The 15,107-nt window shown below is 53.6% G+C and overlaps 2 long non-coding RNA genes across 3 annotated transcripts; one reads left to right on the top strand and one right to left on the bottom strand.

The window, feature by feature from the left end:
* Positions 3,048 to 4,235, bottom strand: LOC110257379. The gene is made up of 3 exons (XR_002339926.1): positions 3,952 to 4,235; positions 3,232 to 3,524; positions 3,048 to 3,137 (listed from the first exon to the last, which is right to left on the bottom strand). It is a non-coding gene; the product is annotated as an uncharacterized LOC110257379 (long non-coding RNA).
* On the top strand, positions 4,499 to 14,847 carry LOC110257435. Of its 2 annotated transcripts, XR_002340019.1 has the most exons (4): positions 4,499 to 4,731; positions 5,985 to 6,081; positions 12,537 to 12,652; positions 14,769 to 14,847. It is a non-coding gene; the product is annotated as an uncharacterized LOC110257435 (long non-coding RNA). The 2 variants fall into 2 exon arrangements; XR_002340020.1 differs by lacking the exons at positions 12,537 to 12,652; positions 14,769 to 14,847 and adding an exon at positions 11,244 to 12,334.

Below are 15,107 nucleotides of genomic sequence, written 5' to 3'. Positions count from 1 at the left end.
CCATCCAGGCGTCCCGGCCATAGGAGGCCAGCTGGACGGCTGACCCGGCAGCCCTTTCTGAGTCCAGCTGCTGACAGGAACTTGCCTGGATAAATGCAAAGAGACCCCCTCTGGAGGCTGCTCTTGCGGTGTCCCCATCCAAATGTTAATTTTGCCAAGGCCTTGATAAATCTTCCTGTCGTCCCACCTGCCTGAGACAAAGATTTCATCTTATTGAGAGGTGACATTCCTGCCCTTTGGGACGAGCTATCAATTTAAGGCAGCGCCCAGCGTGGCGCGTGATGAAGAACCAGGTCCCAGTGAACCCCCTTCTGCGCCCCCACCCCCATCCTTCCCTTAAGCCCCGCGGGGCCAGCCCCCTTGAGATATTTTTACCTGCCCTTCTAGAAGAAGTGCAGGGACCCCACCCCTCTTGCCTGGCTCTCACCGTTTCCCTGCACACTTGCTGACGTCCACCTGTCAGCACCTGAACCTCTTTGCCTGAGGCTTGCTCAGGCCTTTAGAGCCACTTGGCTGCCTGGACGGTGGATCAGAATAACATCCCCAGGGTAGCTCTTAACTACTGGCTCTTAGGCGCTGGAGTAGAAGCACCTTTGTGGGGGTGGATACTCTGCAGCATGAGTTCCACGCTGGCTCCCAGAATTCCCCCACGGAGTTAAGCTCCAGTGGCCCACAGTGGTCATGGGCTTGATCCTCAGCCCTCATTGGCTGTCTCCCCACCTCCTGCTTCCCAATCAACACCTTGCCTTAGTTCCTTTTCTTCAGGTCTCTTTCTGCAGGGCTGGGCCAGGGATTGAACCTGGGTCCCAGCACTCCAGAAATGCTGCCAATCCTTTTGCACTACAGCGGGACTCCTTACCAAACATTTTTTAGCAGCGCAAGTTGTAATGCCCTGGAGTCAGCCATGGAACACAGCGGAGGTCTGACATTTCTTGAATGCCTACTGTGTGACAGGGACTGTGTGTTTCTTGCCTCTGGATCAGTTTTCATTCAAACTGGATGCCCTCTCGAAAGTTTTGTCCCAATCTTGCAGTTGAGGAAATAGATGCTCAGAGAGATGAAGTAACTTACCCAAGGTCACACAGCCAACAAACAAGAGTCAATATCCAAACTCAGGCAGCCCACCCTCTTACCCCATTCCACTCTGCCTCCTCTAGATTGAGGTGCGAAATGGAGCCAGGATCCACTTCCAGGTGTGATCAACTGTCCTGTTTGGAGAATTTCTCCCAAGGGCTTCCTGTGGGGCAGGCAGCCCCTGCAGGGTGTTAAGGACCCCACAATAAGAAGATGCAGCTTCTGCTCTGAAAGGGACAGGGGGAGACAGAGATGCATGAAAGACAGTATGGCTGGGACCCTTCCCAGAATGCACTGCAGCATCTTCCCAGGGAGGTCCCCTTCTTGCCGCATCTTGGAGTATTCGTGGTGGGAGGCAGCCGAGAGACCGTCTGTTTCAATATTTTCATTTTATGGTTGGGGCAACTGAAGCCCAAAGGAGACAGGGACTCACCCAAGGTGCAGTCCAGGGCCAGGGCTCTTGTCTTTGAATTCTTCTGAGCATCACCCACCCTACCTCTGCCCCCTCCCCCACCCAACATGTGTCTTGGTCTTGCCTTGCATTTCCCCAACAGAGGATCCATCATAAGCACTTCTCAAAACTCAGAAGCCTCAATGTTGAAAACAAAACAAAACAAACAGGTTTTACATAAACTGTTTACATTTCTATACAACCTAAGGAAGAAGAAATGCACAGATTTAGGAGAAAATATGTGCATATAGCAGGTAAAGGGTTAATAGCCATACTCTACGAAGAACTTTTACCAATCAATAAGGGATAGACAGACCATCAGGAAAGATAATGGACAAAAGATATGAGCAGGGGACACTAGTCTAAGGAGTTAATGCCAGAGCTTTGGACTTCTGAGGATCCCAAGAGTGGTGAAACTGTTATAACTTGTTAAATAAATGCTTATTCATTATTAAAAGATCCATTTGTAGTGTGGGTCGCACATTACTGCTTGTTAAGCCCGTTAATGGGCTGGGAGTCCTCCCAGATGCCTTATTTACAGCTACACTCGCAGAAGAAGGTGGCCACATGCCAGAGTCATGGCCCCCATGGCAGGACCTGCCCCCAGCCCCCAGCCCTGTCCCCTTGGTCCCTCAGCCCCAAGCCAAGTGGCCTTAGAGTCCATTTGCCTCTGCAGCCTGGATGTGGCAGACCAAGGAGGCGCATGGCTGGGGAGGCAGGATGCCCGGTCCTGCCCCTGACTGTGTGATCTCAGCCCGCACTTTTGGACATCAATTTTCCTGTCTGTAAAATGGGTGGGTGGGCACCAGTGCTATCAGTGGTCACTCCCACACTGATGAGCTAATATTCGCGATGAGGAGTGAGTGGCCCGGGGAGACTGGGCACCTACCATCCTCCCTGCCCCCACTTCTAGGCGCTGCTGACCTAATCAACTGAAACTCCATGAAGGAGTTGTTTCGAGTGACTTAAGTCAGAGATCCCACTTTACCGATTGAAAAGTCAGGGGCCCAGAGAGGAGCGGGGTCAGTGTAAAGTCCTCCAGCCCAGTCAAGAGTAGAGCCCTGGTCCCTGGATTCCTCCTTTTTCTCCCGGAAAGGGCAGTAAAGGCCAGAGATGGCTGCAGAGCCCGAGTTCTGTAGCTGCCGCAAGTCCTCTGCCTGCCTGCCATCCTCTCGCACTCTGCTCCTCCTCCTGGATTCCATGGAGATCCCTCCCCCAAGGCCCTCAGCGTCTTGCAGCAGGGGAGTCTTGTCCGGAGTCAGGCTGGCAGTGTCCTCCCAGCTGGCCAGACTCCCTTTGTCACCGCTCTGGAGACACCCCAGCCCTGAGTGACCCTGTGCTCGACACGGCCTGTGGCTGCCAGCGCGTGGCCCTTTGGGCTGAGCACGGCCTGCTTCGGGAAGTCCCCAGAAGGAACACCTGCCCCACTTGGTCCCTTTCATCGAGGCTTGGTCCTCCTTATCTTCGTGACTCCGTGTCCATCACTCTCCAACGGAGCCAGCGCGCCCGGTGCTGGCAGTGAGGAGATCAGGGTTTGGGGCCAGATGCTGCCACTTCCTGTGTGACTCCAGGCAAGCCATGTAACCTCTCTGAGTTTTTTCAGTAAACGGAGCTGTTGTGAGAAGACATTTAGATAATAAATGAAAGGTATTAGCCCTGTACCTAGAACGTAGGGGAGGTCAGTGAAGAGTAGCTGCTATTGTTACCTGAAAAATGGGATTAATAACATCCACCTGCAGGTTTTGAGGGGCGGTAATGACATGATGTATCGAAACCATGTGGCAAAATATCAGGGGTTCAATTTAGGACCAGGCTCGGGCGAGACCAAAACTGCAGGGCATTCAGCTCCTTCGTGGACCAGGAGGTCCATCCACGTGGCCCCACATGCTCGCCAGGGACATGACCGCCTCATCCGCTCCCACCTGGGGCTGACCCCAGCCCCCTCCGGCCCTGGGGCAGGATCCAAGCTGGGGCGCCAGCGTCAAGGGTGGAGGGGAACCTGCAACCGCGGAAAACACACATGATCAATACTAAGCCAATCTCCTCCAAGATGATCCTGGCCTCCGATATCTAGTCGTAAAGACAATCACTCAGCACGCTAGGGAGATGTGAAAAATGCCACGGATTACAGTTTGGGATGTTCCGAGTGAGAGTAAGTGAGTTCAGGATTGTTTCCTGCAGTAAATAATTCATCCACTTTAAATTTCGTTTTTTCTTGCCAACGCCGTCCCTGCTCCCTCCGTCTCGCTGCCTCTCCCGCCAGCTCCCTCTCATGCCCATCTCTCTAAGGCTCCCACCCCACCTCTGTCCAGGGCACCCCCACCGCCAGCAAGGAGCTCGGAATACAAATGTCTTGAGGCTGTTAATGACACTAATCATCTTTCGCTGCTAATTAATAACACTGCCAAGAAAAACTTCTTTGTTACCGAGGCTGAGGACCACCCAGGCAGGAGAGCCTGGCTGGGGCAGCCGTGGGGGAGGCGGGAGCTGTGCCGGGGAGCTGGGCGTGGGGCCGGGCACCACGAGGGACCCTGTCCTCTGCTCCATCATTTAGAGGCAATGGTTTGCAGGTGGGGCTGGGAGCAGGTGAGGAGGCAGCGAAGAGACCCGCCTAGTGATGGTCCCTCCACCACAGCCCTAGGCACGTGAGGGCCCCAAGGCAAAAGTGAGGATCAACTCCGATTTAAGAATCAATTCTGAGGAGTTCCCACCGTGGCGCAGCAGAAAAGAATCCAACTAGTATCCATGAGGATGCGGGTTCAATCCCTGGCCTCGCTCAGTGGGTTAAGGGTCTAGTATTGCTGGGAGCTGTGGTGTAGGTCAAAGATGTGGCTCGGATCTGGTGTTGCTGTGGCTGTGGTATAGACCCACGGCTGCAGCTCTGATTCGACCTGCAGGCTGGGAGCCCTAAAAATAAAAAAATTAAAAAATAGGAATAAAAGTATAAGAATCAATTCTGATACCCAGGGCTCAGACTTGGCTGATGGGGGGCACCTGCGTGGAATCTCTTAACGCACCAACAGCTGGGTCTCCGGCAGAGGCCCACTCAACAAGCAGACCCTGGGAAAGTGCCGGGCCCCTGACCTCCAGGAAATCAAAGCTTGGTGTGGGGAGATGGATGACAACAGCCGACTTTTATGGAGTTTTACTGTGTGCCAGACACTGGGCTAAGAACTTATGCAAATCCCTTCATTCTTCTCAACAAGGTAAGTACTTTGGGGGTTGAGGACTTTTTTGTTTTTAATTTTTGGTGGGTCCTCTTTTTATCTCCATTTATTTTTTTGGCGCCACCTGCGGCAAGTGGAAGTTCCCAGGCCAGGGACTGAACCCAAGCCACAGCAGTGACAAAACCAGATCCTTAACCTGCTGAGCCACCACCCCCATTTTACAGATGAGAAAGCTGAGACACAGAAAGATCAAGTCATCTGTTCATGGTCATCACAAGGCAGAACCAGTAGTAGATTTGAGGAGCCTAAGTCCAAAGCCCATTTGTTTTAATCTCAAAACCTCTAACAGGGAAGTAAAGAGACAGTTTGGATTCAGTGTGAGCTGTGCTAGAATAGGGTGCATTTGGGGATGCAAGAGCAGAGAGGAAACATGCCCTGCAGTCTTGGATGATCACTGAAGGCTTCTAGGAGGAGGTGGGCTCCGAGGGAGAGCCTTGAGGAGTGCCCAGGAGTTCGCTAGGAAAACTGGAGACAGAAAGGAATTCCAAAGGGAGAGGGCACCTTGGGCAAAGCACAGAGATGAGAAAGGGCAGGATTCAAGTGTCTGGTGAGGTGTGAATAGGAGCGAGGTGGGGAACTCGAGAAGCTGGATGCTATGCCCAGGGCCATGGGGAGCCGTGTAAGGAGAACAGCGGCGAAGATCTGACTTTAAGAGGCTCCTTCCGGCTACACGATGAAGGGGCATTGGAGAGCGAGACACGCGGGGGATGTAATGGGCCAGGAAAGGGCTGGCCGGGGATTGGGCTCAGGCTGTGTGCTGCTGGGATTGGAGAGGAGGAGGCAAATTCAATAACCAATCTGGAGGGACAAGAGGGCAGAACGAGTGATGGATTGCAAGGGGGAGGGAGGGGCCAGGAGAGGGAGGGGCCCAGGAGGTGGGACCAGCAGGCTCCAGGCCGAGAGGAAGAGGCCACCTTTCTTCCCGGGGCACAGGGGAGCCCTGCCAAGCCTCTTGGGGCGGGGTATGGGTGGGGTGGAGGGCAGGGGCACAGCCCGCTGATTCAAGCCCAGCTTGGACTGCAGGGGGCCCAGCCACCAGGAGCTGATAATGCCCAAGCCTATAATGCCCCGCCAGCCAGCTGCATCTCCTCGTTCGGCACCTTAAATCCTACCTTTCCAGCTTGATTCTCTTGGGTAAAGCGTTGCCTGCTTTCTGATGCAGAGATCATATTATGCCTTGAACTCCTCTTGCACAGCGTTGAAGACTCAAATTACATATCATCTTTTTTCAGGGGCTGCTTTCTGGGGTTCCCCCAGGCAGAATAAATTGTTCCCTCATCTGCGGTCCCAGAGTACCTTGTACGCTTGCACAGCCCTGATGAGATTACAGTGAGTTGGGTTTTTTTTTTTCCCCTCTGTCCGCTGCATTAGCCTGGGAGTTCCTGGAGGGGCGAGGTGACAAGGGAGCTTTTTTGTTGTGTTTTTGCAAATGAGGACGATTTTGCATGAATGCATTTTTATGTGTGTCTCCCCTCCTAGACCAAACCCTCTGAAGGGGGAGGGGGGCTCTTGTCTTATTTTATTTCTCATACAGTTACAATGACCCTTTTTTTTTTTTTGGTGTTCGGCTCTATAAATTTCAGCACGTAGAGATCCATGCAACCACCGTCTGAATGCACTTTGAATTCACATAAATGGTATTATGCTACAGGTCCCCAATGGTTTCTTACGCCTTTCATTTTGTCTTTTAAAGACCCATCCTTACCTGTCTGTTCCACTAACAGCCCTCCAGACCTCCCCAGACTCCATGCTGGGTTTCCCCTCATTTTCCTGCCTGGTGCCCCGGGAGAGGGCACCCGGGTCAGCCCCAGCTCCCCTACTCCAGATGATGTTGGGGTGAGCATCCCCTAACGTGTCCCTCAGGGACAGGCTGAGAATTTCCCTGGGATGGATACTCAGGAGCAGAATCTCTGGGTCACAGGGTCCTTCTATAAACCATGACCTCCAAACCCCACATCCCTCACAAGGGTGTCCCAGCCCATCTTGGGAGATGACAGGCCATGTACAGCCAGGAGGCACCAATAGGGCTATTCTAGGTGTTAAAGTGTTTTAAGAAGCACCTGATTGATGCCTGGCACAAGGTAACTATTCAATAAAAATCTGCACCTGCCATCACTATCCCCCAAAAAAATGCTGACACCCTTCCATTCTGGGGACAAAATAGCTGCTTCCCTGCCTTCTGAGCCTCCCAAGGGCTCAAGCTACCCCCTTGATTTCCAACTCCTCTCGGAGCCCCTGGCTTTTTCCCAGGATCTAGCAAGTAATGGGTTACACCTCACCCAGAAAGGGCCTCCAGGGTCCTGCTTCAATTCCCAGTGTCCATTCCCAACTGTTACATAGTTTGAATATCATCCTTGGCCATAACCCTGTGTAGGAGAAAGAACCTGAGTAGGGCCCCAGGGGTTGAAGTTCAAGTCGTCCCCAGCCAGTCTCTGGTAAGCCCCCACCCCAGTACTGGAAACCAGCACTTTAGGGGTTGCTATGCTTTCCCGAAACATGCTTGCCTGATCCCCGAAGCCACCCTGAGAGCTGGGGAGTGGTTCTCCCCATTTGACAGATGAAGAAACTGAGGCCCAGAAAGTGACTTGCCCAAGGCCACACAGTGAGTAAGGAGCAGGGCTGGGAGCCAAAAGGGTCTGAAGATGGAACAGGCCCCTGCGCCTTCCTGCTTTGAGGGGTCTCCCCTCCACACCAGACACAGGAAAATGCACCCACTCCCACCTCGCACGTGTCTCATGCCTGGGTGTGGGAGAGGCGAGCTGAATGGGTGTCGACTCCTTGGCACCATGCTTGGTTTTGTAGACATTTAAACACTCACTTAATTTTGATTGTGCACATTTCATTTTGTATTTTGGAGCTAATATTTTTTCCTTCTTTTTTCCTTTCACATCTCCAAGGTTTTTTTGTTTTGTTTTGTTTGTTTGTTTGTTTTGTCTTTTTGCCATTTCTTGGGCCACTCCCGTGGCATATGGAGGTTCCCAGGCTAGGGGTCCAATCGGAGCTGTTGCCACGGGCCTATGCCGGAGCCACAGCAATGTGGGATCCGAGCCGCGTCAGGGACCTACACCACAGCTCACGGCAACACCGGATCCTTAACACACTGAGCAAGGCCAGCGATCAAACCCACAACTTCATGGTTCCCAGTCGGATTTGTTAACCACTGTGCCATGACGGGAACTCCACATCTCCAAGTTTTCTGGGGCCCCTTGATAAGATGATCTTGGGTGCTTCTGAAGGCCTGAATGACCACATGGGGTACCGAGTCCTGCTAGCAACTGGGCCCAAGTCTGTCCCTCTGCCTCAGTGATTGGCCCTTGGTTGACAGCCTGGCTTCAGTTGCTCTGGGAGTTGGGGGGCACAGAGGTCAGTCCACCTGAGGTCCTGCCCTCCAGGGGCCCCAGTTCTGCCTCTGAAACTCTGCATTCCCAAAGCCCAAGGCCCAGTAGGTGAGTGCCCAGGCGGGCTGCAGGGAATAGCCAGAGTTGGGGTGAGGGCGGGGGATTGCTGGTAGATAGTGGAAGTTATTGGTGGGCTTTTCTTTTTTTGTTGATTTTTGTTTCATCTTTTTAGGGCTGCACCTGCAGTTTATGGAGATTCCCAGGCTAGGGGTCTAATCGGAGCTATAGCCGCTGGCCTGCGCCACAGCCACCGCCACACCAGATCCGAGCTTCGTCTGCAGGAACCTCGTGGTTCCTAGTCAGATTCATTTCCGCTGGGCTACAGCGGGAACTCCCATGGTGGGCGTTTTTTTAAGGTAGAGAGGAAGCGGAAGAGGAGGGGCCTGGAATGCTCAGATTCCAGACCTTGAACCCTGGTCCGGATGAATAATAGCGTTGGAGTTCCCATTGTGGCTCAGCAGGTTAAGAACCCAACATAGTGTCCATGAGGATGCAGGTTCGATTCCTGGCCTTGCTTTCAGTGTGTTAAGGATCCAGTGTTGCTGCAAGCTGTGGTGTAGCTGGCAGATGTGGCTCGGATATGGCGTGTCTCTGGCTGTGGAGTAGGATGGCAGCTGCAGCTCCGATTTGACCCCTACCCAGGAAATTCCCTATGCCACAGGTGCAGCCCTGAAAAGAAAAAAAAAAAAAAAAATAGTGTCAACCAATATCTCTGGGCACCTTTTGGAAGCCAGGCCCTCCCATCATCTTGTTTAAGCTTTGTAATACCTGTGGGATGCAGGCAGGGCGGAAGATGGTAACATCCAGTACCTCCTATGTGGACCCATCAGGACATTCACTATAGAGGCTGGAGCAAGTCCCTGAGGTGCTCAGAGGCGCTGACCTTTAGTTTTTGGATTGTGGGCAGGAGAAGTGTCCTAGGTGGGACCGGGGTGGTAGCGGGCGAGAGCATGAGGTCCATTGGCTATTTACTGATTAGCATGAAAGTGCGGCAACATTTGTGCAAGGCCCGCTGAATATCAGCTCAGGTTATAGGTACTATCAGCATCATCTCTACCTTACAGTCAAAGAAACAGGCTTGGGGAGATGCCGTGACGGGGCCACCTCTAGCCGGGAGGTGCTACCTGAATTCAGACCTACACCCGGCTCAGGGCTCATGTTTTTGATCATGAGGCTTCTGATATTTAGCATTCTGGTTGTTTTGTCTCCCCCCCCAAAAGGCCTTGGCTTAGGCCTGCCTGCTGCTGCCTCCAGCTCAAAGGGCAGCAGCTTAGATGGGAGGAAGGGCGGGGTTCATGAGGCGCCTCCCCCCGCCCCCCAGGCTGTCTTGGCTCCACCCCCAGGCCTGGCCATGGCCCCTACCCTAGGCTTTCATCTCCATGGACTCCAGGTGAGAGAAACCGGAGCCAGGCCCGCCGGGGACCCAGCAGCACGGTTTCCCTTTGATTTCCGGGGAGTCTGCCTGCTCCAAGCTCAAAATCAAAAGCAGGCAGCAGTGGCCAGGGCCTCAGGGTCCCCAGGAGGGCGGCCCCTTCCACCTGCCCGGCCTGGGCTGCTGCCAGGGCTCCCTTCCTGCCAGGTGCTTGGGGACCGGCCAGAGCAGGAGATGCCTGAGGGAGGCCCTGGGCCACAGGGGAGAAGGGACAACAATGTAAAGCAGGGTCACCAGGGGCTCAGACCCAAGACAGGGGGGGGTGGGGGGTCCCTCCGGGAAGCCGGCGCCAGGAACGAGCCAGGGCCTCTGAGGAGCACAGAGCTTCCGCATGGCCTTTCCCCGAGGCAGGAGCAACCTCTTGGGGTTCAGGGTCTCAAGGTGAGAGCTGTGGGGGGCCGGCGAGAAAAAGCCACGAATTTAAAAGGAATTAGTCAGGAGGAGGTGACAGGCCCATTCTGAAGCAAGATGAATGGGTTTCAGTTGGCGAAAATGATTCTAATTTATAATCTGCTTCTTGCTGCCGCTCGCCAATTAATTCTCTATAGATACATAAATAGGCCGCGTGTTTGCTTTGCTTCAAACATAATAAACATTACACTCTGTCCTCTTCTTTTGTGCCGGTTCCTGTCATGGCATTAGTCCCCACAGCTAATTCCTCACACCTGTCTCTGCCACTCAGGGGAGCGGGGCTGAGGAGGGAGGACGTGCCCGGCTCCTGGAAGCCCGCGGCACCGGGAGATGAATGGCCCATCCAAAAGCCCTGGGCTCCCCACTAGCTCAGGAGAGGCCCTGGCAGGCAGGCAGGGAGAAGGGTGGAGGGAGGGGAGCCCCCAGCTTCCGAGGCCACAAACTTAGGGACCACCTTCCCACTGAGGGAGGGAGGGAGGCAGAGAACCAGGCGTCCTTACTCTGTTGTGCCATCCTTTGCCCCCAGCCCCCTGGGCTCCAGACCCGGTGCCTCCTGGCTCTTCCTCAAACACACCTGGCCAGCCTCTGCTCTCGGCTTTGGCCCTCACAGGGGAGGATCTTTCCCTAAAAAGCCACTTTCTTTGTGTCTTGCCTCATTTTTTTTTTTTTTTTTGGTCTTTTTTAGGGCCACACCCATGGTATATGGAGTTTTCCAGGCTGGGGGTCCAATTGGAGTTGTAGCCATGCTACGCCACAGCCACAGCAATGTGGGATCTGAGCCACGTCTGTGACCTACAGCACAGCAACGCCGGATCCTTAACCCACTGAGCAAGGGCAGGGATCGAACCCACAACCTCATGGTTCCTCGTCAGATTCGTTAACCACTGAGCCACGATGGGAACACCCATGTCTTGCTTCTTCACACGTCACACTCAGCAGTGGGATATTTTCTAGACCACTCCCTTCCCAGGATGGGGACACCCCCTTTGACATTCTTGGTGCCCCTTTCCTGCTTTAAATCTCTACTTAGCCCCAACCTACTCTTTCTTTTACTGATGTAGCTTGTTTATTGTCCTACCCAGTTGGACTGCAAGTCCACGAGGATACAGTGTACTGCTGCATCCTCAGAGCTGGGGACATAGCATATGCTCAGTAAATATTTGCTGCAAGAATGAATGAGGTGGGGGTGGGGATGGGATGGGAGAGCACAGCAGATGCGGCCCAAAGACTGAAATGATTTCTCCATCCAGCTCATCACCTCACCCAACCTCCTGGCAAAACCAACACGTGGGGAAGAGGACTGGCTTGCCGAAGGTGGCACTCTGTTGGTGGTGGAGCAGGGGACGAGCAGGAACGAAGGTCCCAGGCCTGGGCTTTTCTCTACAGCAGCTCAGGCCAGCTGAGAATATACACTCACAAGAATTCTTCCAGGCTAGGTACTGGGAAACCAAAACTCAGGGAGTCTCCATGATTTGCCCAAGGCCATGATCACTTATGTGGCCAAATGATTGTGTATTTGCCGTGTGCCAGACACTGTACTAGGAGCAGTGACCAAGACAGAAAAGATCTCTGCCCTCGTGGAACTTATAGTCTAGAGGGAAGAGTGGACATTGGACAAGTTAAATAAAGGTAATGGCCAGGAAGTAACCAGAGCCAAGAAGATAAATACATCAAAGTGATAAGACAGAGGGTGAGGGCAGGGGTGAGGAGCTGGCCCGGTGCCGTTGCACTTGAGCAAGTCGGGAGCAGAAACCCCACGGACAAGAAAACAACCTTGTGGACAGAAAGCAGGGCCAGGATTTCCACTCCCACCTGCTGCTCCAAAGGGTGTGTGCTTCCCCAATAAAACTGTGTTGTCACTAAAAATGAGCCTTCCTTGTGGAGCGAGGTGACAGTGAGGAGACAATAAATCAAAGCAAGAAGTACTCATGCGGAGTGGATGACACTTGAGTTGGGGACCTGCAGCCTGGGCAGGAGCTGACAAATGGCAAGGGATAAGCCAGGCACCTCTTAAATAGGGTTACCAAGGGAGCAAAGGCCTGGAGGAGGGGTTGGAGGTGCTGAAGCAGAGCAAACGGGCGCTGGGGGAATAAGAGGGGACGCCCTGATTTGAATGTTTGCCAATTTCCATGGTGTAAATACTCTCAACATGGTCAATTTCAAGGACACGCAAAACTGACTGGCAAAATTCCTGGAAAATCCAACAGTTGGCTTTGCTGAGTTGGTCCAAGCCAGGTCCAGCCCATCACTGCTTCAGGTATCAAGAAGGGGGCTGGCCAGATAGCATCCACCTGGGGAAAGAGCAAGGGATGGTTTCAAAGAGTATGTGTGTAATGGAGAATCCTGGATTTATAAGTGGAAGGGCCCTGGGCCACTGGGAAATTATCCCTGCCACTTCTCCTGCATTTTACAGAATAGAAAACCAAGGCCAAGAGAGAGTCAGGGGTTCCCCCCCAAAACACAGAATTGGGGCCAGAGCTAGGACTGCAAAGAGATCTCAGACTTTTTAGGGTGACTAGCTCCCTCTCTGTTGCTTCTTAAAGGATCATGATCCATGACAGCCCCATCAGGCCTGACAGTCAAGGACTTTGCCACTTATGTGGGGCACGAAGAGGGAAGCAACAAAGGCTGTGTGTTCCAGATTCAATGGAGAGCAGAGGTGGGTGAGCTTAATGATATCTGGTGGGGTGCTACTTAAGCTGGGTTTTGAGGGATAAATAGAAGTTTTCCAATAAGATAAAGGAAGAAAAAAATATCCAAGGGGGCAGGAATGGCTTTATAGAAGCTCAAAGTGTGATTTTTATTTTATTTTACCTTTTAGGGCCACACCTGTGCCCTATGGAATTTCCCAGGCTAGAGGGTGAATCAGAGCTACAGCTGCTGGCCTACACCACAACCACAGCAACTTGAGATCCCAGCCACGTCTGCAACCCACTCCACAGCTCATGGCAATGCCGGATCCTTAACACACTGAGCAAGGCCAGGGATGGAACCTGTGTCCTCATGGATACTAGTCAGATCCGTTTCCGCTGAGCCACAATGGGAACTCCCAGGGAGTGATTTTTAGAATATAGACTGTAGTTCTTGTTATGGCTCAGTGATAACAAACCCAACTAATATCCATGAGGATGCGGGTTCAGTGGGTTAAAGATCCGGTGTTGCTGTGAGCTGTGGTGTAGGTGGCAAAAGTGGCCTGGATCCAGCATTGCTGTGGCTGTGGTGTAGCCTGTAGCTGCAGCTCTCATTAGACCCCTAGCCTGGCAACTTCCATATGCCGTGCATTCAGCCCTAAAAGACAAAAAAGAAAAGAATATTCTAAAAGCGTTGGCATTCCCGGGTTGTAAGGAGCAGGAAGGAGGCAGCAGGAGAGCGCCCGAGAGCCCTGCCCCGCTCCTCACCTCACGCTGAAGCAGGAATGGTGGGCTTTCAGGCAACTGCCAAGAAGCTCCTTTTCGATGGGTCCTCCTGCCTTATCAGAGCCAGGGGAGTGAGGTGTTGCTGCAAGGTCCCCTTCCTCGTGGGCGAGGGCCTGCCAGGCGGGAAGGCGCGGGTTCTCCAGCAGCAGGCCTTCCCCTACTGGCTCTCAGCAAGACTTTCACCCCATGGTGGGCTCTCCCCTCCGCCCCCTGCTGAACCCCCTTCCCCTCCTGCTGGCTGCTCTTCCCCAGGCCAGGAATAGAACCTCACATCTGACAATCCTCAGCAGTGTTTAAATTTAATGGGCCCTCCTGCTTTTTTTCCTTCTCAGCACCTGGGCTGGGCGCGCTGCAGCAGCCCTGGGGAGAGGCAGGTGAATAATTCAGGGAGAGTCGAGTGTTTGAAGTGGTGGTGGGGGGGGGGGTCGCCGGGTATGTGTGTGGCAGGGCTGTCTCACTCTCCCACCCCAGGGAAGGGCTTCGGGCGGGATGGTCCAGGTGCTCGGGCCCTGTTCTACTCTCACCGCGTCTTTAGGGCCTTTCAGGAAAGCCCAGGGGAGCCCTGTTCCCATCTCCAGGCTCAGGGCTGCAGACTCTGTTTTGGCTGAGAGGAAGGGAAGGAAAGAAGGAGAAGGCTCACCCCTTTCTTGGTGGGCTGCTTTGGATCTGGACCAGAGAGAAGAGAGACAGAGTGTGTGGGGGAGGCAGAAGGTTGGGGTCTAGTCCCAGACAGATGTTCCAGGAGCGGGGGTCAGAGGATCTGGGTGCAGGCGGAGATGGAGGGGCTGGGTCACGCAGCCATCCCAGAGCCTGGGGGCGTGTCTGGTGTCTGCTGTCCGTGGTACTGCCGCAGCCGGGGTCCTAGTGACAAGTTCTCCCTGCCCAGACTTTCCCTAGGCACTGGCTCCTTCTTCCACACCAACCCCCCACCCCAAACAAAGCAGGCTTTCCATTTGCTAGCTTTGGCACCTTTCCAGCCATTTTCATGTCTTCCCTTCTCCTTCGCTCATCATTTACTCAACAACTATTTATTGAGCATCTATTATGCAGCATCCACAGGATACAGCAGGGAACAAAACAGACTCAGTCTTTAACACTTGGAGCTTATTTTCATCCCTGTGTTCACTCCCGTAGGGAGAACACAGGGGGAGGGGGAGAAGGGGAAGCCTGGCTTTAACCCCTGTTCTGTCCCTGACTAGCTCTGGTTAGTCACTTTCCCCTGCTAAACCTTCCTCCTTTGGAGCATGGGGCTGATAATCCCACATTAACGAGTTGTTGTTCTCCTTATTAACTACAGCAAACACTTATTCTAAGTGCCTACATGGACTCGCTCATTCACCCAGCCTTCCTTTGACGTAGGCACTGTTATCGTCATGCCTGTTTACCTATGAGGAAGCAGACATGGGGAGGTGAAGGCACTTGCCCAGGATGATGCGGCTGGTAAGTGGGGTGCTGGGTTTTGAACCAGTCTGGCCCTGGGATGAACAAGATGAGGTGCTTAATCACACAGCAGGTGCTTGGTGCGTGTGGCTCCCCCGCAGGCTCTCCAGGGAGGTGACCTTCCACCACCCCAGCGCTCACCCCCGCCCCAGCCCTGCGCCACCCCTGGAAGGAAGCCTGGGGTCCTTAGGGCACTGTGAGCCCCTCGTGGGGGCTCTGGGTCGCAGGGAGGGGCTGGGGTGCTCCTTGACTGCCCCC

This window comes from Sus scrofa, chromosome 17 (genome assembly GCF_000003025.6).
Source record: "Sus scrofa isolate TJ Tabasco breed Duroc chromosome 17, Sscrofa11.1, whole genome shotgun sequence".
Taxonomy (NCBI): domain Eukaryota; kingdom Metazoa; phylum Chordata; class Mammalia; order Artiodactyla; family Suidae; genus Sus; species Sus scrofa.
This window is presented reverse-complemented; position numbering and strand designations above follow the sequence as displayed.